A 23923-nucleotide genomic window follows, 5' to 3' on the forward strand; every position below is an offset into this window, starting at 1 on the left:
GTCTAAGCGGCTAAACCAAGCTGTCCCTAACCATGTGCTTGTGGCGTGTAGGTGTCAAGTGAAAACTTGAGACTGAGCGGTTAAAGTCAAGGTCCAAAGCAAAAAAAAGAGTGTGCTTAAGAACCCTGGACACCTCTAATTGGAGACTTTAGCAAAGCTGAGTCACAATCTGAAAAGGTTCACCCAATTATGTGTCTGTGGCATTTATGTATCCGGTGGTAATACTGGAAAACAAAATGCTTAGGGCCACGGCCAAGACTCATAAAGAAGCTATGTTCAAGAATCATCATACTGAACTAAGAGAGTCAATAACACTATTCGAAATCTGAAGTTCCTATAGATGCCAATCATTCCGAACCTCAATGGATAAAGTGAGATGCCAAAACTATTCAAGAGGTAAAAAGCTATAACTCCCGCTCATATGATTGAAGCTCTGTTTCATTGATAGTTTGGAATTTATAGTATATTCTATTCTTTTTATCCTATTTTGATTTTCAGTTGCTTGGGGACAAGCAACAATTTAAGTTTGGTGTTGTGATGAGCGGATAATTTATACGCTTTTTGACATTGTTTTTAGTATATTTTTAGTAGGATCTAGTTACTTTTAGGGATGTTTTTAATAGATTTTGTGTTAAATTCACATTTCTGGACTTTACTATGAGTTGTGTGTTTTTCTGTGATTTCAGAAATTTTCTGGCTGAAATTGAGGGACTTGAGCAGAAATCAGCTTCAGAGGTTGAAAAAGGACTGCTGATGCTGTTGGATTCTGACCTCCCTGCACTCAAAGTGGATTTTCTGGAGCTACAGAACTCGAAATGGCGCGCTTTCAATTGCGTTGGAAAGTAGACATCCAGGGATTTCCAGAAATATATAATAGTCTATACTTTGGCCAAGAATTGAAGATGTAAACTGGCGTTCAACGCCAGCTTTCTACCCAAATCTGGCGTCCAGCGCCAGAAAAGGATCCAAAACCAGAGTTGAACGCCCAAACTGGCACAAAAACTGGCGTTCAACTCCACAATTGGCCTCTGCACGTGCAACACTTAAGCTCAGCCCAAACACACACCAAGTGGGCCCCGGAAGTGGATTTATACATCAAATACTTACTCATGTAAACCCTAGTAGCTAGTTTATTATAAATAGGACCTCTTACTATTGTATTAGACATCTTTGGATTACCTTATGATCCTTTGATCACGTTTTAGGGGGCTGGCCATCTCGGCCTTGCCTGGACCTTCACTTATGTATTTTTAACGGTAGAGTTTCTACACTCCATAGATTAAGGTGTGGAGCTCTGCTGTTCCTCAAAGATTAATGCAAGTACTACTGTTTTCTATTCAATTCATCTTATTTTGCTTCTAAGATATCCATTCGCACCCAAGAACGTGATGAAGGTGATGATTATGTGTGACGCTCATCACCATCTCCCCTATGAACGCGTGCCTGACAAACACTTCTGTTCTACATGAAATAAGCTAGAATGAATATCTCTTAGATCTCCTAACAGGAATCTTCGTGGCGTAAGCTAGAATGATGGCGGCATTCAAGAGAATCCGGAAGGTCTAAACCTTGTCTGTGGTATTCTGAGTAGGATTCAATGATTGAATGACTGTGACGAGCTTCAAACTCGCGAGTGCTGGGCGTTAGTGACAGACGCAAAAGGAGGGTGAATCCTATTCCAGCATGATCGAGAACCGACAGATGAATAGCCGTGCCGTGACAGGGTGCGTGAGCATATGATTCACTGAGAGGAGGGGATGTAGCCACTGACAACGGTGATGCCCTTGCATACAGCCAGCCATGGAAAGGAGTAGGACCGATTGGAGGAAGATAGCAGGAAAGCAGAGGTTCAGAGGAACGAAAAGCATCTCCATTCGCTTATCTGAAATTCTTACCAATGATTTACATAAGTATCTCTATCCCTATTTTACTATATAATATTCGAAAACACCATTATCACTTTATATCCGCCTGACTGAGATTTACAAGGTGACCATAGCTTGCTTCATACCAACAATCTCCGTGGGATTCGACCCTTACTCACGTAAGGTATTACTTGGACGACCCAGTGCACTTGCTGGTTAGTTGTATCGAAGTTGTGACAATTATGAATTAAGATCAAAGCACCAAGCTTTGGAGCCATTACCAGGGATTGTTCGAGCCTGGAGATCACAATTTCGTGCACCAGTGATTTCTGGGCTCCTTTTGGCCCAGTTCCAAGCCCGAAAACACATATTAGAGGCTGCAGAGTGGAGGAATCAATCAGACAACAATTCATTCACATAATTTTAGGTTTTAGATGTAATTTTTTAGAGAGAGAGGCTCTATCCTCTCTAGGTTTTAGGTCTTAGTTTTATTCCTTTTCAATTTCTGAATTCTATCTTACTTCAATTTAGTTTCTCTTCTACTTTTAATTGTTCTCGGATTCTAGTTTATTTATTTCCCTTATTGCTTACTTTATGTTGCCACTTTAATTTATGAATTCTCATGTTAGGTTTGATTTCCCCTTTAATGCAATTTGAGGTATTTCATATTTATGATTGCTTCTTCTATTATTTGCTATTATTGATGTTTGCAATTGGTTGTTTAGATTTAATATTCCTTGATAGTTTTTTATGTTTTTATGTTGTGCCTCCCAAGTGTTTGATAAAATCCTTGGGAGGATTTTAAATTAGTTTTTCCTATTCTTAACTTGGATTGATTAATTGAAGACTCTTAAATTATCAAGGGTCTTTTATTGATTGGTATTTGAGACTTGCTAGTTGGTTTAAGCTTCACTAAATCTAGTCTTTGATTAGGACTTGTGAACTTAAGTTAACTTTTCTCACTTGACTTCCTTCATTGTTAGAGGTTAACTAAGTAAAAGCAAAAGGGCAATTACTATCATAATTGATGATGATAATGAGAATAGGAATTCCAATTCTCAATACTTGTTAAGACTTTTCTTAATTATTAGTTTATTTTCTTGTCATTTACATTCCTTGTTAAACCTTTCAAAAACCCAAAAAAATATTCTATCTCATAACCAATAGTAACATAATTCCTTGCAATTCTTTGAGAGACAACCCGAGGTTTAATACTTCGATTATTTTTATTGGATTTGTTTAAGTGACAAACAAATTAAATTTGATTGAGGTTTAATTGTCGGTTTAGATCTATTCTTACAACGCGCTTATTTTGTGAAATTCTTTACCGACAATTTTTCCCCCATCAATTTTTGGCGCCGTTGCTGGGGAATTGCAAACGTGTGCCTTATTATTGGTTATTATGAATATTGTGAATAATTTTTCTTTTTCGTTTCTTTGTTAGTGTTTCTAGTTTTAGGAGCTTATTTTCATTAATTCTTATTAGTTTTTGCTTTTACTTGCTACTATGAATTCTCATCCCTTTGGCTATGAGTTTGGTTCAAATTATGTTGTAGGGAATGAAAGTTATAATGAGAACATGCATCAAGGTTGGGACAATCAGAGATGGGAGGAGCCACAAGGATTTGATCAACCATATTGGCAACAGCCTCCTCCAACTTACTATGAGCAAGAGCCATTCCAAGGTGCATAACAAGACAATGGATATGGTGGACCCCCTTGTAGTTACCAACAAGCCCCACCATATGCCTATGAACCCCCTCCTCAACATAGCTTTCAACCACCATACTCACAAGCCCCTTTCCACCATTCACCTCCATATGACCCTAACCCTTATCTACCACACCAACCACCATACGAACCATATGAACCATACCCAGAACCACCACCTTAATATACACCATCTCCATATCCTTATCAAGAAGAACCACATTCCCATTATGAGCCTTTTCTCCTAACAAATGAACCCTCCTATCCACCCCAAGCTCCTATAGATGATACATTTAGTGTTATTCGCCAAGGACAACAGGAGCTTCAAACCATACTTACCTCTGCTCTCACCGGTCTCACCTCTACTCTCCAAGCTCTTATATCCCGTGTGGATCCATCCTTTACCCCCAATACTCAACCCTCAAGATCTGGTGCACTTACTTCTCACCCATATCCATCAATCCAAGAGCAAGATGATCCCAATTACGCTATTGACATGGAACAAGAGAGAAGGGATCGTCTTAGGGACGTAATGGATTGGGTTCACGCATACATACTTCAAGAGAAGCAAGAGGAGGTCCAAAAAGTGGAGGTAGGAGAGGCCCTTGAAGATGATGGAGTAGTTGAAGAATTAGGGGGAATTAAAGAAAGTTGTCAAGAAGTGGAAGTTATCAAGGAGGAGTTAGATTTTGTACTAGAGCAAGTGGAGAAAACTGAAATTATCGAAGAAGAAGAAGTGGTTGAGGACTTAGTAGATGTGGAACCTCCATGGGAAACTCAAGTCATAGAGCCTCCTTCCAAGACATTTGAATTTGATGTTGAGGAGGGTGTACAACCTCCAAGGCATATCATGGTTGAAGACATTAAGGAGGTTGATCATGAGATGAGTTCACTAATTAATGAGATTTTACCTACAATTGAACCCTCTCCCATTGAACTAGAGGATGAGGTTAATGTTGCAGAAGCTTGTCAAGAGGTGGAGATCATCAAAGAGGAGCCCAAGAGAGTGAAGCATACATTGGCAAGGCCGCCACTGGAGATACCTTCCCCCAAGCCATTACCATCCAACACAACATTCAAGTAGGTAAAATTATTATCCTTAAACTCTACCTTCCCACTTGAATATGGTCTTCTTGAAACGGATGGACAACTTAGAGCTATCTGTGGTTTTAAGAGTAAAAGGGAGATGGTTAGGGGTTGGCAACACCATCCTAGGTTCGTTATGGTTGGAAGCTCAAGGCCTAATTGCAAGGGTTGGTATATTTCTCAATTGATTGGGTCTAGGAGGATGTTTGGGTACTTAGATGATAATTCCAAGGCTAAACCACCCAGATGGAATCATGATGATCAACTTGAAGGAGGGTGTAGAAACAGGATTTGGGATCCCGGCATACAAGAGGATCAATTTTGGGAGCTCAAAGCTTGTGAAGAACTCCATCAAGGCTTGGCAAATTTATTTGGAGATGTTAAAGCTTATTGGAAATCCAAGCATTGGTGGCAGTTTCAAGATGAGTTCAAGCACAAGCCACCATGACAAAGAGCCCACCAAATGTCCAACTTAAGGACAATAACTAAAAGTGCTAGGTGGGAGACAACCCACCATGGTATGATCCTCCTTTTTATTAGTTTTAATTTATTTATGTCAGTCTTCATTTCCAGTTCTGCATATTTACTTTTATTTTGCAAAAAAAAAAAAAAAGAGGGAATCGACGCGCAAGCGTCTACGACGCACACACGTCGTATGTGTATGTGCAAATGAACAAAGAGTTGCGCAAGAGCCGAGCGGGAGGGGTGCTAGGCGCATAGGCAGACCCATGCGTACGCGTGCCTCACGAGTACGTGTCCCCTGCGTTTTTGCCAATCCACGCGTAAGCGTCAGCGACGCGTACGCGTGCAATGAAAAATTGGCGTAGTAAGGTGATTGAATAGAGAGTTGGTCTGCCATTGTGCTGGAATCGCGTGAGCAGTCACGCGTATGCGTGATCGACACTCACGCGTCAGTGTGCATTTTTGGCCACGCACGCATACGCGTGGGAGACGCTTACGCGTCGCATGACTAATTTAGTTTTCACGCTTACGCGTGATGCATGCGCGCGCGTCGCACCCTGTTTTTTTATTTCTTACTTCTTTCTCCTCTCCTTTCTCCTTCTTTCCTCCTCTTTTCTTACTTTCTTCTTCTTCATTTCTTTAACTTCTCATCCTTATTCACTTTCATTCTATTTTCCTTATTGCATTTGCATACTTCCACTCATTGCATTTTAATTTTGTGCATGTTTTCATTTTATTTTCTAAATTTGATACTTTTTCTTCGGTGTTGAATTTTCTTGCTCAACTGTTAAATATCTCTTGCATTATTTTGGTGCTTCATGCCTTATTTTATTATGATTGGGTAATATTATTTAAATCAATGCTAATCTTTTATGATACTTGTATTCTTTTTGCATTGACATGAATTTATATTGTCTTTCATTACCTACTATCTCTCCCCCATTACCTGCACTTGATTTTGCTCCATGATTTTGTTGGGGCTACCTTGCATCTCTCCCCAGTGGAATTGTCCTTGCTGCTCCTTCATGTACTCCATACTCCCTTAGAGTTGCTGAATACTTTCTTGCATTTGGTCCCATTGTTTCTGCTGCTCCCTTAGTTGAGTTACATCTTCTCTCAAATGGTTGATATCCCCTTGCATCTGGTGAATGTTTCCTTGCATTTCCTCCCAATTAAAACCTTCAGGGAATTGTGGATATGATGCTGGTAATTATGGGAATGGTGCTTGGACATAAACTTCTTCTTGTTGTGGTGGCCCTTGTGGCCTTTGCACATGAGTTCTATGTTCCCTGGCTCTTTGTAATGGGTTGATGCCCACCACCTTTTCTATAAGGTCCTCTCCGGAGTATTGTGCTTTAGCTTCTCTTAGCTTCCTCTTCAGAGTCCTTTCAGGTTCAGGATCAGCTTCAACAAGAATGTTCTTATCCTTGTTCCTACTCATATGAAAAAGAAAAGAACAAAGAGAATAGTGGAATCCTCTATGTCACAGTATAGAGATTCTTTTATGTGATTATAAGAGTAGAAGAATAGAATGAAGAAGGAAGAAGAAGAAATTCGAACACAGAGAGAGAGAGAGGGTTCAAATTATTAGATGAGGAGAAGAGAAGTGTTAGTAAATAAAATAAAATAAATAGAAAGAGATGAGAGAGAGAGAGAGTATTCGAATATTAATTGAAAAAAAGAAAAATGTTTTTATTTTTATTTTAATTATAAGTTAGAATTTGAAATTTAAGAAAAGAAAGAAAAGCAAATTGAAAACTAAATAAATTAATTATTAAAAAGATTTTTGAAAAAATTATTAGTTAGTTTTCGAAATTAATGAGAGAGAAAAGTAGTTAGGTAGTTTTGAAAAAGATAAGAAATAGTAAACTTTTTTAAAACTAAAACAAACAAATCAAGTAATTAGTAGAAAAGGGTTGAAAGTCAAATTTTTGAAAAGATAAGAAGTTAGAAAAAGATTTTTAAATTTTGAAAAAGATATGATTGAAATTTATTTTGAAAAAGATTTGAAAAAGAGATTTAAAAAGATTTGAATTTTTTAAAATTAAAGTTGATGACTTGACTAACAAGAAACTAAAAGATATGATTCTAGAATTTAGAGATTGAACCTTTCTTAACAAGAAAGTAACATACTTGAAATTTTTTGAATCAAAACATTAATTGTTAGTAAAGTTTTCAAAAATTTGAAATAAAAGTAAGAAAAAGATTTTGAAAATTTATTTAAGAAATTCGAAAATATTAAGAAGAAAAATGAAAAAAATTTAATTTTTGAAAAAGATTTGAAAAGATAAAGTTTTTAAATTGAAATTTTGACTTGACTAACAAGAAACAACTAAATTTTAAAATTTTTTGACTAAGTCAACCCAAAATTTTGAAATTTATGAGTAAAATAAGGAAAGATATTATTTTTGATTTTTTTGAATTAATGAAGAAAGAGAAAAACAACAAAATGACACAAGACATAAGAATTTAAGATCAAAACAAATAATGCATGCAAGAACACTTTGAATGTCAAGATGAACACCAAGAACACTTTGAATATCATGATGAACATCAAGAATATAATTTTGAAAATTTTTAAGAAAAGAAACACATGCAAGACACCAAACTTAGAAATTTTTAATGTTTAGACACTATGAATTCAAAAATGCATATGAAAAACAACAAAAAACACAAAACAAGAAAAGTTAAAGATCAAACAAGGAAAATCATCAAGAACAACTTGAAGATCAAAGAAGAACACAATGCATGAAATTTCGAAAATCTAAGAAAAATTTAAAACATGCAATGGACACCAAACTTAAAATTTGACACAAGACACAAACAAGAAACACAAATTTTTTTTTTGGTTTTTTATGATTTTATTAAATTTTTTTTGTATTTTTTTTTTGAAAATTATTTTCGAAAAAGAAAATAAAGAAATTCAAAATTTTTTAATAAGAATTCCAAGATTCATGCAATGTTAGTCTAAAGCTTCGGTCCAAAAGAATTAAACATGGCCAAATGGCCAGCCAAACTTTAGCATAACAAATACAGACATGTCCTTTCTACAATGGAAAGTGGAAACCTCAGTCCAAAAGATTAGACATGGCTTAACAGCCAGCCAGGCTTCAACATATCTCATGAAGCTCTAGAATGCATTCTTAAAAACTCTGAAGAACATTTTTTTTTAAAACTTTTTTTTTGAAAATAAAAATAAAAAAACTTAAACATAAAATAAAATTACCCAATCTAAGCAACAAGATGAACCGTTAGTTGTTCAAACTCGAAAAATCCCCGGCGACGGTGCCAAAAACTTGGTGAACAGAATTGTGATCACACTTTTCACAACTCCGGTATAACTAACCAGCAAGTGCACTGGGTCGTCCAAGTAATACCTTACACGAGTAAGGGTCGATCCCACGGAGATTGTCGGCTTGAAGCAAGCTATGGTTCTCCTGTAAATCTTAGTCAGGCGGATTCAAGTGGTTATGAGGTTTTGATAATTAAAAGATAAATAAAACATAAAATAAAATAAGATACTTATGTAATTCATTGGTGGGAATTTCAGATAAGTGTTTGGAGATGCTTTCTTGCTTCTGAACCTCTGCTTTCCTATTGTCTTCATCCAATCATGCGTGCTCCCTTCCATGGGAAGATGTATGATCCTCTCAGTGAAAATGGTTCAAGTACGGTTTCTGCACGGCTAATCAACTGTCGGATTTCTCGTCTCGGATGAAAAATACCAGGTACAGCTACCGCACGGCTAATCATCTGTCGGTTCTCACTTATGTCGGAATAGGATCTCTCTATCCTTTTGCACACTGTCACTGCGCCCAACATTCACGAGTTTAAAGCTCGTCACAATCATCCCTTCCCAGATCTTACTCGGAATACCACAGACAAGGTTTAGACTTTTCGGATCTCAGGAATGCTGCCAATTGGTTCTAGCCTCTACCACGAAGGTTCTAATCTCACAGACTCATTTCGTGAATTAGAGACCCAAGAGATTATACTCCAGCTGTCATCCAATGACTACGTTGAATATCATGTAGACCGCTTGTGGTTGTCAAGCATGCGGATCTTGGCTAAGCGAGTAACGAAGATAGTGGGTGATTGTCACGGGTCACCCCTTCATTCTGACTTAACTGAATTAAGTACGAGAGTATATCTTGGAGAAGAAGTAGGTGTGAATTGAAAGAAAAACAATAGTACTTGCATTAATTCATGAAGAACAGCAGAGCTCCGCACCTTAATCTATGAGGTGTAGAAACTCCACCGTAGAAAATACATAAGAGAAAAAGGTCTAGGCATGGCCGAATGGCCAGCCTCCCAAATAAAACATAGGATAATAATTCACAGATGTGAATACAATAGTAAAACGTGCTATTTATACTAAAACTATTTACTAAGGATTACAGAAAATAAGTAACTAAGTGCAGATAGTGTAGAAATCTACTTCCGTGGCCCACTCGGTGTGTGCTTGGACTGAGCATTGAACTTTACACATACATAGGTGTTCTCTTGAGTTAAATGCCAGCTTGGATGCCAGTTTGGGCGTTTAACTCCAGTTCTGGTGCCAGTTCTGGCGTTTTACGCCAGAAAAGGATCTCTAGCTGGCGTTTAGATGCCAGTTTGGGCCAACAAATCTCGGGCAAAGTATGGACTATTATATATTGCTCGAAAGCCCAAGATGTCTACTTTCCAACACAATTAAGATCATGCCGATTGGGCTTCTGTAGCTCCAGAAAATCCATTTCACGTGAAGGAAGGTCAGAATCCAACAGCATCTGCAGTCCTTTCTCAGCCTCTGAATCAGACTTTTGCTCAGGTCCCTCAATTTTAGCCAGAAAATATCTGAAATTAAAGAAAAACACACAAACTCATAGTAAAGTCTAGAAATGTGATTTTTTCATAAAAACTAATAAAAAATAATAAAAAGTAACTAAAACATACTAAAAACTATGTAAAAACAATGCCAAAAAGGGTATAAATTATCCGCTCATCAATGATGCTGTAGATTAGTATAGCTCTTTCCAATGTTACCTTCGAAGTGTTGGAGGTGGGGTTGAGGATCCCCTCACAAAGTCTAGCCACCCTCTAACTTGAGGGCTCAAGTCTCTTCTTCTCAGCTGGTTTAGCCTTCCATCCTTGCCATTGATCTACTGAACATTGAGGACACAAATTTCACTCAAGATCTCTTAAAATCCAAGATCAATTTATTTCACCCATTCTTCATAGCTCTGGGTGGAACTTGTACACTTCACCATCAGCATTCTATCTATGTTGGAAGGGCTGTAGTCGATGCTTTTCCCCCTCACATAACTTTGGTAGTCATATGGTTGCCTAGGTTGAGGGACAGCATTGGCATAGAACTCCCTGACCAAGCTTTCCACCACCTTCTTAGGTGAGTTGCACAAGAGTGCCCAGCCTCTATTGTTGAATTCTATGTTGATCTCCCTATGCTCATCTCTTCCTAGTTAGAAGCCAATCTCAGGGATAATCTGCCTCTCACTCACCCACCTATAAAACTAGTTTTGGTGGAAGGAGGAAAGGAACTTGAACTCATTGTAGCTCATAGAACCTGAGCTAGCTTCCTTAGTCTTTCTTTTCTTTGAAGTGGTGGCTTTTGGAGGTGCCATTTGGTTGTGATGAAAGGGTTTTGAAAGAGTGATGAAAGGTTAAAGAAGGAAGAAAAGGGAAGAAAGCAAATCGAAGGTTTTCTCCAACACTAAACTTAGGACTTGATTATCCCAATCAAGAACAAGAAAGAAGGATAGAAAGAGGGTAAGAAAGAAATAAAGGAAGCCAAGAAAGAAAGATGGAGAGTAAGGGTGTCAGATGAGAGGAGTTTGAAGTGTGAAGAAGAGGGTTGGATGAGTCCATTATATAGGGTAAGATAGGAAATCTGGAAGGTGGGGATTGAAAGCAAACTTGAATGTTTTCCCACTTGGGAGTGGCGCCCAGAGTGGGAAGAGGTGCCAACCCCTATCTCTTCAGCTTTCCTCAGGTTTTTGAGTTCCAAAGTGTGAAGTACACTTTGACTCCTTGACTTGATGAGTGATCAATGGCATGTGGGCCCCACCTCTTCTTGAAAATTCAGTTATAACCCTTATTAGTGATTAAAATTTGCTTCAAATTTCTCTTGTTAAATTGTATTTAATGGGTGTCTCTTGGACACCAAACTTAGATTCATTGCATACAGTTATTGGTCTCATTATTGGACTTTATTGTGTACATTATGAATGGAATAATTTTAATTCCTTCATACTCTTCCACTTCCATCTCATATGTACACAATTAATTATCCCTTTCATTCATCGCACCAATATACCATATGCATTAGGATTTAATTAATTGGGCTGAATATTGATTGCACGTGTGGATCCCTCTTGGTGGTGGCCACATCAAACTTAGTTTTGGGCTTACTATTGAAATCAATTCAGTTTTGTCATGTAAGCTCAAAACAAGTGGGTTGGTGGCCACACCAAACTTAGCTCTTTAGCTAATTTCTCAACCCAATTAACGACATCCTATATTGTGGCAACCAAGGTTGCACTTCCAGCATGCTAAAACTTTTGGAGCTTAAATCATGGAAACTATCAACCAATTAATCTAACAACTGGACTGAAATTGAAACAATCTAAGTGACTAAACATAAACTACTCTAGAAAGCATGAAATTGAAAGGATATGAGTGTTGGGGTGCCTCCCAACTAGCACTTCTTTAACGTCATTAGCTACACGATCTTTCCTCTTTAGCTGAGGTTATAGTTTACCCTTTGCTCATCCAATGAGTCCCTCAAGTAATGCTTAAGCCTGTGGCCATTGATAGTGAAAGTCCTCTGTATTTTGTCATCCATAAGTTTCACATGACCATAAGGAGAAGCCTTGATGACTGTAAATGGTCCAGACCATCTTGACTTCTACTTCCCTGGGAAAAACTTGAGCCTTGAGTTGTACAATAGCACTTTAGCACCTCTTTTTATATGACTTCCTTCATTGATGGATTCAAACTTCTTTGTGGCTGTCTTGAGGGCTTGGCATCTTCCTCAAGAAGGATTTTATGCATGCACATTGAAGGGATAATCCCCTCCACCACTCCATGAGGAAACTTGAATGTTCTATCAGCTAATTGAAGTACCATTCTTGCTGGTTTGGCCTCTTTAATTCTTATTCTCTTCATCATGGCTAAGGACATAAGATTGATGCTGGCTCCCAAATCACACAATGCTTTTTCAATGCTAATATCTCCTATGATGCAGGGGATTTGGAAGCTCCCAGGGTCCTTCATCTTTTGGGGAAGCTTCTTTTGTATGATGGCACTACATTCCTCTGTGAGCACCACATTTTTCTTTTCTCCCCAATTCCTTTTATTGGTTATAAGCTCCTTTAGGAACTTGGCATAGAGGGGCATTTACTCTAATGCCTCAGCAAAAGGTATGTTAATTTGGAGCCTCCTAAAGATATCCAAGAACCTAGAAAACTGGCTGTCCTTCCCATCTTTTCCCAGCCTTTGTGGGTAGGGAGCATTTGGTACATAAAGCTTCAAGACTTGCTTTAGTAGAGATGGATCAAGTGTCTCTGCTTCCTTCTTGGTTTCTGAGTCATTTGTAGCCTCTTCTTTTTGCAAGTTATGACTTGAGGATGCCTCATTCACCACCTTCCCACTTCTTAGTGTGATGGCCTTGCATTCTCCTCTTGGGTTCGACCTCAAGTGGCACTGATGCACGGAAACTTGTCCCTTAACAAATCTCTCTCGGCAAGTATACCGAATTGTCGTCAAGTAAAAACTCACAGTAGAGTGAGGTCGAATCCCACAGGGATTGATTGGTCAAGCAACTTTAATTGGAAGAATGTTCTAGTTGAACTAAGCAGAAAGTGAGTTGAGAATTGTAGGAAATTAAATGGCGGAAAAGTAAATAGCAGAAAATAAATGACGGGAAGTAAATTGCAGAATCTTAAATGGGGAAGGGAAGTTTAGCATGAAAGTAAATGGCATAAAGTAAAGAGAATGGGTAAGATCAGAAATGGGAAATTCATTGGGCTTAGGAGATGTTGCATTCTCCGGATCAAGTTCATTTTCATCTCTTCCTCAATCAATGCATTCATTAATCTCCTTGGCAATCTTAAGTGATTGAATTCCAATTCCTTGGTAATTCAATCTCTCAAATCAGATCAATAGCCAATTCCTTGGTCTAATTGCTCATGAGAAGAGATGAAGTGTGGTCACTGATTATACCACATGTATTTCCAAATCAAAGTATTGGGAGAATTATATGTCACCATATCCGCCCAAACCCCAATTTGGTCCAACATGAGAAAACATTTCTAGCATGATCTCATCATCCCTTTTCCAAGGTTCAGAAGAGATCCAAGTATGAATAGCTTCTTTTCCAAGATAACTACTCAATTGGATGAAGATTGAAAGCTTTCTAGTAAGATCAAGAGAAAAGAAAGAAGAAGAATAATGAAAACTATTATTGATCCATCAAATTACAACAGAGCTCCCTAACCCAATGAAAGGGGTTTAGTTGTTCATAGCTCTGGGAATGGAAAGCAAAGATGGAGAGTACATTATGAAAGTTAAACTAGAAGTGCAGAGAAAGTAAAAATACAGAGAGTAATTCTAATAATGCCCAAAAGCTCTTTTCTAGTTCAAAGCTCTCCCTATTTATACTATTCTTCTGATCTTCTAGTTGGCTCTTCAAGTCTTGGATATGGGCCTTTGGATCTTGAGTTGAAGCAGTTATCTTCTTCAGTGGGCTCAGCTTTACTTGCAAAGAAAGTGTGAAGTAGGCAGGGACTTTAGCTTAGGGCGTTAGTGGTGTTAATGTTAAGTGAAAATGTGGGGTTAAGAACGTTAGTGACAATCACCTTTTTCACTAACGTTTCGAACCCAAAGTGGTCCACGTTAACTTCAACGTTAGTGGCACCAACATGACCACTAATGTTGCCTCTTGGTCCTTCGTGCACGTTATTAGGGTTTACCTTTTTCAATAACGTTGAGAGTTCCCCTTTCTCCCTACGTTAGAGTTCACGTTAGAATAGTTAACGTGGCCTTTAACGTAGGCTTGCCAAATCTTCGAGAGCGTTAGTGACACTTATCTTTGTCACTAACGCTTCAGAATGCCCCTACTTCCCACGTTAGAGTTCACGATAACTAGGTTAACGTGACTTCTAACGTGGTATTGATAGCCATCTCCAACGTTAGTGACAAAGGTGAGTGTCACTAACCTTGGCTCATCATCCCTCTTCTCCACGTTAGCTTCCACGTTAATGTAATTAATGTGGCAACTAACGTGGCTCATAGTGGCTCAATCCAACGTTAGTGACAAAGGTGAGTGTCACTAACGTTGGTGATTCTTGCTCCCTCCACGTTAGAGTCCACGTTAACTAGGTTAACGTGCCTTTTAACGTAGCCAATATGGGCTTAGTCCAACGTTAGTGACAAAGGTGAGTGTCACTAACGTTGGCATCTTCTTCTTCTTCCACGTTAGAGCTCACGTTAACTAAGTTAACGTGGCTCTTAACGTGGCCAATTGCCCCTTTTGGAACGTTAGTGGCACTTACTTTTACCACTAACGTTGGAGTTCTACTTTTCTTCCACGTTAGCTTCCACGTTAACATAGTTATGTTAACGTGGCAACTGACGTGGGCTATGATGGCTCACGAAGGCATTATTGGCAATTACTTTTCTCATTAACGTTGCAAGCTAGCCTTCATTCCATGTTAGTGGTCACGTTAGCTAGACTAACGTGGTTCTTCCTTGCTTCCTTTATCCTGAAATCAAGCAATAAAGTGTATCAAAGCTCTAATCCAAGTTATGAGACATGCATCATTCAATTTGTCCTTTAATTCATGAATAATTCTCATGAAATCATGTAAAATTCACAATGTTTGCTTGAATCAAGATGTAAGTGATTATTTACCCAAAACTTGCTTATTTCCTAAGAAAATGCATGAAACTACCTTAAAACCATAAAGAAAAGGTCAGTGAAACTGGCCAAAATGCCCTGGCATCAGGCACACACCTTGTGGATGATGAAGTTGGCGTGCCACGCCCAGCCTGGCATACCACGCCCAGCCTGGCATACCACGCCCAGCCTGGCGTGCCACGCCCATTATGGGTCTTCACTAATGCTCTCTGGAATTTATAGTTGGCATGCCACGCCTAGCCCTGGCGTGCCACACCCATACTGAAGCTTTGTTGTCCCTTCTCTGGAGTTTAAAGTTCACGTGTCACGCTTGGCCTTGGCATGCCACGCCCCTTATGCTTTATCTCCTTGGTGTGCCACGCCTGGCCTTGGCGTGCCACGCCCATTGAAAGCTTCATGGACTCTTCTCTAGACTTGTTAACTGGCGTGCCACGCCTTCGATCTCAAGTGGCACACCCATTGTATTTCTTTCACTTTGCTCTCTGAACTTGATAGCTAGCGTGCCACACCCACTCAATTTGTTGGCGTTTGCGCCAAGTGGCACGCCCAGCTTCTCTTTCTTGTTTCCTTCTTCTTTTGATGCTATTTTCACCTAAAATTCAAACAAAACTCATTTCAAAGAAATGTACTATAAAATTCATCATTTAGTTCATGAAATTACATTAGTTGAATGAGATTTCACTATTTCTATGGTCCTTTTAAAAAAGAGAAAGAGGTAGATGATGCAAGTCATCAGTTATGAGCTGGATGGCTGTATTAATATTGAATTATGGCTGAGCATGAATATGTATGATTACTAATTTGATAATGTGATTGTTTCACTTCCAAATATCTGAGATACAAGTTTTCCTGGTGAAAGCAGTGGCTAGCCACCACGTACTCCAAGTTGAGACTCGATACTTTGCTGACCCTATGTCGTAAGTGTGGCCGAACACTGTGAAAGTTTCGGATGAGCTCGCCCCCGTGGAATAACACTGGTGTATGTTGATTGATTATAATTATGAATTGTTTGAGTTTAGGGGATGCACAACAGAAGGACAGTCCAATGGTTAGCTACCAGGAATTATCGGGTTGGATTTATAACCGACAGATGAGACTCATCAGCCAATAGGACAGGCATGCATCATATGCATCTATATGTTTGTTTGGTATGCCTTATTTGGATTGCCTAAGTGATTGCATAAACTATTTGCTACTTGTTTATTTGTTGTATATGCTTTCTATCTATGATTTCCTTGTATGTAATAATTGTGTTTGTAACATTTGATTCCGGTGGTGGTTGGGAGGTTCAGAAAAGTTGGAAAGGAGAGTTTTAGATAGACTGAAGACCCTTAGCTAGTTGTCTATTTTATTCTATGGTTTAGTTTTGTTTATAAGATTTAATTATATGTCAGAAGTTCTAAGATTGCCTCCGGCTTTCCCAGGACATTATATGTTAGATATGTGGGCACTGTTACCATGCTGAGAACCTCTGGTTCTCACCCCATACGAATTTTTGTCATTTTCAGATGTAGAATGTGAGGACCTCGTTGAGGCATGCTGGATGCTTCTGATAGCGAAGATCTTTGAGCTGTTGGAACTTTATTTTGGTTATATGTATTTATATAGATACTTATTATCTCCACTTATTATATATATGATGTGTTAACTTTCTCTTAGAGGTTATTTTAGAGAAACAGGTTCTATAACTCTGAATTTTGGGTTCTTTTGGATTCTCTTATATATCCGTATATACACATATGTGCTCTGGCCGATATAGCCTTCGCGAGCCGAGTTTTGAGCTTTGATATTTGTACCTTGGAACTCTCATTTATTTATATCCATGTCAGCTTACTTTTATGTTGCTTCATTTACTTTATCACTTCGTGAGCATTGTGCTTTTCGATTAAATGATTTTGCTTTACCCTTTCTTCAAAGGCTCATAGTTATAAATCTTTTTCACTATATTATATATATAATTTTGTTTTTAGAGGTCGTAATACCTCACCACCTCTGTCTTATGACTTAAGCATAAGATTTTATGTGGTAGGGTGTTACACTCGCCGTCGCTTGAATGGGAGAGTTCCTCAACTCCCTGGCTAGAGTAGTACACCCTCCAACCATACGAAGCCCTCCACATGCCAAGTAATGGAGGTGGTTTTAATGAGCCACATCATCCGTGCTCAGGTGGTAGAAAGGGAGGACATTCTTCCCCCCTCCCCATGCCAGGGCGCCAAAACTCTTTGAGTAAATGCTCTCATTGTCATCCAACTTCTGTTTCTTGAAGGGAGGTTTGGTGGAAGAAGGACACGTAGGGGAAGGCTCAGGAGGGATAACCTTGGAGAGAAGAGTAGGAATGACGACCTTCTGCTCAGATAGACCTGATCCCGACTTCCTAGGGGAAGATCAGACAGAAGATCTGGCCCTAACCTCCTTTTGCTACTGGAGAATCTTGGCAATGACTGTCTTCATGGTGTTCTAAAGAAATTTTAGGGCTGATTTTAGAGCTAGACTTTCTACAAAACAAATCAAACACACTCAGAAACAACACTTACAAATAATAGAATTCAACAAGTAAAGGAAGAAAGAACTATCGAGATCAAACTTTAGAAGGCTGGGATCTCCCAAATATCTTTCTGTATCCAAATGGGGAGCTTGATGACAAGTCATCTTAGACTAGTTTTACTAGCATTTTTACTTTTTTTCCTTAGGTTTCATGCATCTTCTTGAGCAATAAGTAAGTGATTGGATTGAAATTTCATGCTTGTCTTGATTCAATCAAACATTGTTAATTTTATGCATTACCATGAGATTTATGCAAGATTTATTTGATTATTGTAAAGTGATGCAAATCTTATGATTTTGGCAAGGCTTTGATTGCATTTGGTTGATTGATGACAGATGAAAAGATGCAAGGAAAAAATAGAGAAAGAAGCAGGGCAGAGGAACGCTACGTTTATTTGGAGAACACTACGTTCCCCTGCAGCATAAGCCTTGGCGCTACGCTCACTTTCAAAGAACATTACGCTCTTCAGTGACGCGCACGCCTACAAGACGCGCACGCATAGAACAAGCATTTTGGAAGATCCATGCGAACACGTAGATGATGCGTACGTGTGGGTGTGATCTACGCTCTCAAGCCAAGAGCGCTACGCTCTTCATCAACGAGCACCTGCGAAAACTTTCAAAATTGGGATTCAACTTTGGCTATCGACACGTACGTGTCAGTGTCGCATACGCATGGGTGGGGCTATAGTGGAGGATCGCGAAAACGCGTGGATGGAGCGGTAGCGTGGAAGACGCATACGCGTGGGACAGCGTTCTCAAAGCGAGCATTGCGTTCTCAAGGAGAGCGCTACCAAAGGACGCGTGGGCATGCATCACGCGTACGCGTGACAAGTACTGAACCAGTGACGACGCGCACGCGTAGAAGACGCGTACACGTGGGTACCTGAGCGCTGCGCTCTCTTTAAGAACGCTACGTTCTCCTGAAGCAGAAAAAAAGTACCAACACAGACCCATTCTGACCTGCTTCAACAGATGCTAAAAAGCCCAATCTAAGTACCTGAAGACTGAATTGGAAAGTGTATAAATAATGGGGAATTTGATTTAAAACGGAAGCTAGCTAGCAGATTTTGGAAGGCTAAGGAGTCGGGGAACCCATTTGGGAAATCCTGCACTCATTTTCACAGATATTTTCCTTTTCTGCAATTTTTCTGCATTTTCTTTTCTTTCTGTTTTGTATTAGAGCGATGATGAACTAAACCCCAGATTCATTAGGGGGAGCAGCTCTATTGTAATTCCAATGAATCAATGAAATTCTTCTTCTTCTCAATTCATTTGTGTAGCTATAGGATAACTTCTATTTTGATTGTGAATTACTCACTTCGAAAAGGGGGTTTAATTTAATTGAATGCTTGTGTGAGCCTCAGAAGGGGAATCACTTGCATTAGAATTGGAGCTCTATCCTTCACTACTCTCTTGATCAACACCATTCGGGAGGAATTGAGATCTTGAGAGTTAGTGTGGCTTATGGATGAGAGACATGCACTTAACCTCTTCTCATGACAATTAGATCAAGGAATTGGCAAGATTGATTGTGATTAGAGAGATAGGATTGCCAAGGAATTGGGATCCAATCAATTTCAATCTGCCATAGATCTATTCATATGATTGAGAAAGGAGTTGAGACCCATTTGATTTATGAAGGATTAGGATATCTCCAATCCCTAATGAACCATTTTCTTTGAATTCTTTTCAACTTAGATCTCTGATTTCACTGCAGTTTACATGGTCCATCTCTATTTTGATTCTCTGCACCCAATTTCCTTTATAATTTGTGCAATTTAAGTTTTCTGATTATTTAAGTTTATGCATTTTTATTTTCCTGCACTTTAAGATTCAATTAGTTACATTCCTTGCAATTTAAGATTTAGTTCTTTTAATTTCTTGCACTTTATGTTTTAGTCATTTAAGCTTCTTGCCATTTACTTTTCAAGCTCTTTACATTCTGCACTTTAGATTTCTTGCAATTTACTTTCTGTTAATCCAATTCCACTCAATTCATCAATATTTACTTAACTAGACTAATCACCATACTACAATTGCTTGATCCATCAATCCCTGTGGGATCGACCTCACTTTCGTGAGTTTTACTACTTGATGTGACCTGGTACAATTGCCAGTTAGTTTGTGCGGAATCAATTTTCCCTCATCAGAGCTTGGCCCCATATACACAACAAAAAATCTACAACACCCCTCTCTAGGTCATCTAACTCAGCTAGATCACACCTAACGGTTATAAGGGTATCTTGCCAGTATAAGGGAAAAGGAGGTTCTTGGTTCTCGGGCAAAAAGAAATGTCGGACACCCTCATCACCCCAGACTTTAAAAAAGTGATTTTCGAAATCATGAAAAGAATCTTCAAAGATAGAGAAAACCTTCCGACCTTGTACATCTCGTAAGGATATCCACCCCGACTTCTTTGTTGAACTATAGGGTATGGTTGCAACAAAGAGATAGAATAATATGTTTAAAGTAGGTCGTACATCCAACTTCTTGCATAGGAGCTAGTACATTTTTCATAAATGCCCAAGATTTTCGGTATAACTGAGAAGGGGCAAGGTTAGAAGACCGCAACACCTCCATCTCAAAGTTTTTAAATGGAAGTTGGACACCTAACCTGGTGAAGAAACAATCATATGCGTAAATGAAAGGTTGTTCAGATTCCTCTAAAGGGAGAAAATACACTCTTTCCTCTGGGTCAGGTGGTTCTAAAACATATCTTCTCTCATCCTCCCTATTTTCACATATAATATGGTGCCTACAGAACTTATCACCATACTCTTTATCGGTCACTGAGACACAACTAAGAACATTACTATCTACCCAAACCCAAAGAGCAGGAGGAACCTTAGTCGTCATATTCAAGATAACATGGTGAGACATAAATGCTACACTTACAAACGCAAAAGTAAAGCAGACCATTATTAAAAGAAGTCGGAGCTTGTCCAATGCAAGTCGGGTAAAACATCAAAATAAAAAAGTAAGCTGCTCTTTTCAAAACTTCTCCTATAGCACAACCAAATGGTGCCTCTCTTATATAACAACGTCATATCAAAGTGGTACTATTAGGGGCAACACAACACATAAATAGTAAACACACCTATGTCAACACACAAAGGCTCTTCCAGAGAAAATAGAATCTTTTAGAATCTTTTCAAAAATAGAAGTTTTCAAACAAAAAGTGCTAGAGAATCAAAAGCGAACTTTTCCCCATACGGAAGGAAAAAGGATGATGATGGCGGAGATGAAAGCTCATTAAAAACAAACAAACAATCCCAAGCAAGCAGGAGTAACGACACAAGAAAAGAAAGAAGACAATATACCAACCTCAAGAAAGACTGCGAAAAAGAGGAAAAGCACGTCTAAACAGCAAACACACGGACAATCTTCTTCACGATGGCGAAAGCAAAATTCTTCAAAGACCAAGATAAAGAAATCTTGGAAGAAATAGAAGTGATTGAAATGGCAAAGAGAAGTTTTTTGTGAAATAGAAAGTGAAGCAGTCTTTTTAGAAACAAGGAAAATGGAGAAGAACAACTGAAAAACCTTTTTATGAGAAATAAAAGGGCAAACGGATCTTTTTATTTCACTTTAAACATACGCGAATTTCGAAGAAAACTGCCGCACAATGTTTGCCCATTATTAAAGAATCAATGTTCAAAAATCTCAAACATGTCGGGTAACCCAACGTGCTTAAACACATCGTCAACAACAAAAACCATAGAATACTTGACCTCGACCCATAAAAAGGATCTGGACTCAAGCAGGGACACTGTTCATACCCTGGCCCAATAAATAAAAGCCAGGCCTAACAAAACGAAAGGGCCCACCATTAAAGGTGGCCTTTATGTTCAACCCGATCTCTTTAAAGAGGTCTGACATCAGCATAAGGGGGAAAAGCTTTACCTGCCCCAAAGCAGGTAATTACCCCCGAAAATCTCTCCTACTATCTTCACTTCATCTAGAAGGTAGATCCCAACAAACTCCCAAGATAAAGGAAACGCTTATTCATCAGAAAAGATAGAGCTGCTCCAATAAAGGTGGATATCAGCTCTATTATAAATACACTGGAACTCCCGGGTATAATTCATGTTCTAATATACTAAAAATCTGCTTAAAACCTTGCTAACTTAAGCATTAGAGTCTCTTGTAGATACCACCCCCCACCTCCTCATGAGGAACTCGGACAAGCGGCACCTCAATACCAAAGAGGTCGGACGCTGCCATACTAAGGGATCTGAACCTCACGTTCAGTCCCAAATCACCATTTCAGGCAACCCTCGGAACAGGTACTATGGTAGAACTGTTCAAATATAAATATGCTTTTGTTGTGAGATATGAATGAAAAGTTCAGTTAAGCAAATAGTTTCTTATTATATATTCTAAAAAACAAATAAACAATTAATCTAGTTTTCTTTTCTCTTGCCTTTCTTCTGTGTCTTCTAGCAAAAGAATAGCATAAAAAATCAGTAAAAAAGATGAATTGGTACTACACAGTTATATAGATAAGGGTTTTATTCAGTCCAGACATTGATTCCGGACATTTCACTCTCAAATCTACTCCAAATTAAATTATAGCTTATAACAAAATATACTTGTTGAATTCAACTTTACCAAGTCATAATAATACTATGTTACGAGAAAAAAAAAGAAAGAGGGAAAGAAAGAAAAAGTCGTCTATTTTTATTGATACATGTTAATATAATACTACAAGAAAAAGGGCCTATGGCCACGTTTTTTTTGCCACGCTTTGAAAGTGTGGCCAAAAGTGGTCAATGGCCATGCTTTTGTGATGGTAGCGATTGAATAGAGATTCTGCCACTTTTTTTTTATCACGCTACAAAAGCATGGCAAAATAATTCAATGGCTACGCTTTTATAAGGGTGGCAATTGATTAGAGATACGGCCACGCTTTTTTATGCCACGTTTCAAAAGCGTTGCCATAGGGAGAAACAAGAACGTTTTGAAAGCGTGACAACAGAATTTCATTATAGTAGCATTTATAAAGCATCGCCATATCCTGGTACTCTTTTGGCATGTTTTAAACGGATGACCAAAAGGTTTAAAAGAAAAAACCCAATAACTCCAAACCCAAAATCCTAATAACCCTAAAACTTGGCCAAAAGCTTCGAGACTCTCTCACTCTCAACTCTTACCGTCACTCTCATCTATGGCAACCCTGGAAGACCTCAGATCCCCGCTGGCACCAGCACCGTCCTCCTTGCGCCATTAGCCTCCCCTCCGCCTCGTCTCCTCCTTGCCTTTTCCCTAGCATCCAACAACGTCGTCCTCATTTACCTCGTCTACCTTGCCATTCGCCACTCTTCTCTGCATCATCTCTATTACACGCCAGCGTCGTCGTTTTGTGCTCTCCTGCCATCTTCCTACTCTGGCCACCATGCCCTAACCCTCACCGTTGTCTTCTTCCCCGCCTCTCTTCCCCGCTTCACCAAGGTATTCTCTTCATTAATTGCAAAATCAACCCTGTTTTATTGTGGTTTGTTACTTGAAAGCAATTTTCACCCTATAATCTAGCTATAGATTTTTTAGGAATTTGAGGTTCTGATTTTAATGTAAAGTTATAATCTTTTCTCTGTTACTAGAATTTCCCAAGTTGTGATTGCATTGTTTGGCTGAAATTATAAAGTGAAGCATGTTCGTATTTCACTAGTAGATATCATTTATATGCATTATCATATTTGAGGGGTTCCTAGGAGCTGTTAGTTTTGAGAGTTATCATAATCAAAATTGCTAATGCTAAGAGTCACTGGAGGTGTTCTTCAATGTTTCAATATTGAAGTTGATAAAATATGCAGTGGGAAACTGGGAATTTTTTCATATTTTAAGTTAAGAAACCTATGCATTTTTAAAATAAAGAAAATTCCATGGTGAATATGTTTGTTTCCTTTTTCTGTTCCAATTTGGTGGAAAGTAGTTCCTCAAAATTATTGTTATTTTGACTAAATTGGTACATCCTGAAATCCAATGCTAAACCGTCCAAACTATATAGCTTGATTATGCATGATTAGGTAGAAGTTAAGTTGGGGATATGTATCCCACATATTGAGTATATGAAGTTTGTTATGTATCTATTTGAGCATAATTTTAATATACAGAACATGGATGCTTTATGTTGTTTTTCTAACTTGCATTCTTTCACTGCAAATCTTCAATCTGCTTATTTGGGGTAAAGATCTCTGTTATTCTCAATCATGGCAACTAGTAAGCAATCATATATGCCTTCCCTACTTTAGTCTTCCTCACTTGAACTTGTTTTTGCTATTTTGAGATAAGATATTGAATGTATATTATTTCCTTGCAATACTACAATTTGAGAATA

At 38.5% G+C, this 23923-nt stretch overlaps 1 pseudogene; it reads left to right on the forward strand.

Moving 5' to 3' along the window:
• The first annotated feature begins 4425 nt into the window (after positions 1-4425).
• The window catches only part of LOC112742569 (uncharacterized), a 28656-nt pseudogene continuing 9158 nt past the window's right edge, over positions 4426-23923 (forward strand).

This window comes from Arachis hypogaea, chromosome 14 (genome assembly GCF_003086295.3).
Source record: "Arachis hypogaea cultivar Tifrunner chromosome 14, arahy.Tifrunner.gnm2.J5K5, whole genome shotgun sequence".
In the NCBI taxonomy this organism is placed as follows: domain Eukaryota; kingdom Viridiplantae; phylum Streptophyta; class Magnoliopsida; order Fabales; family Fabaceae; genus Arachis; species Arachis hypogaea.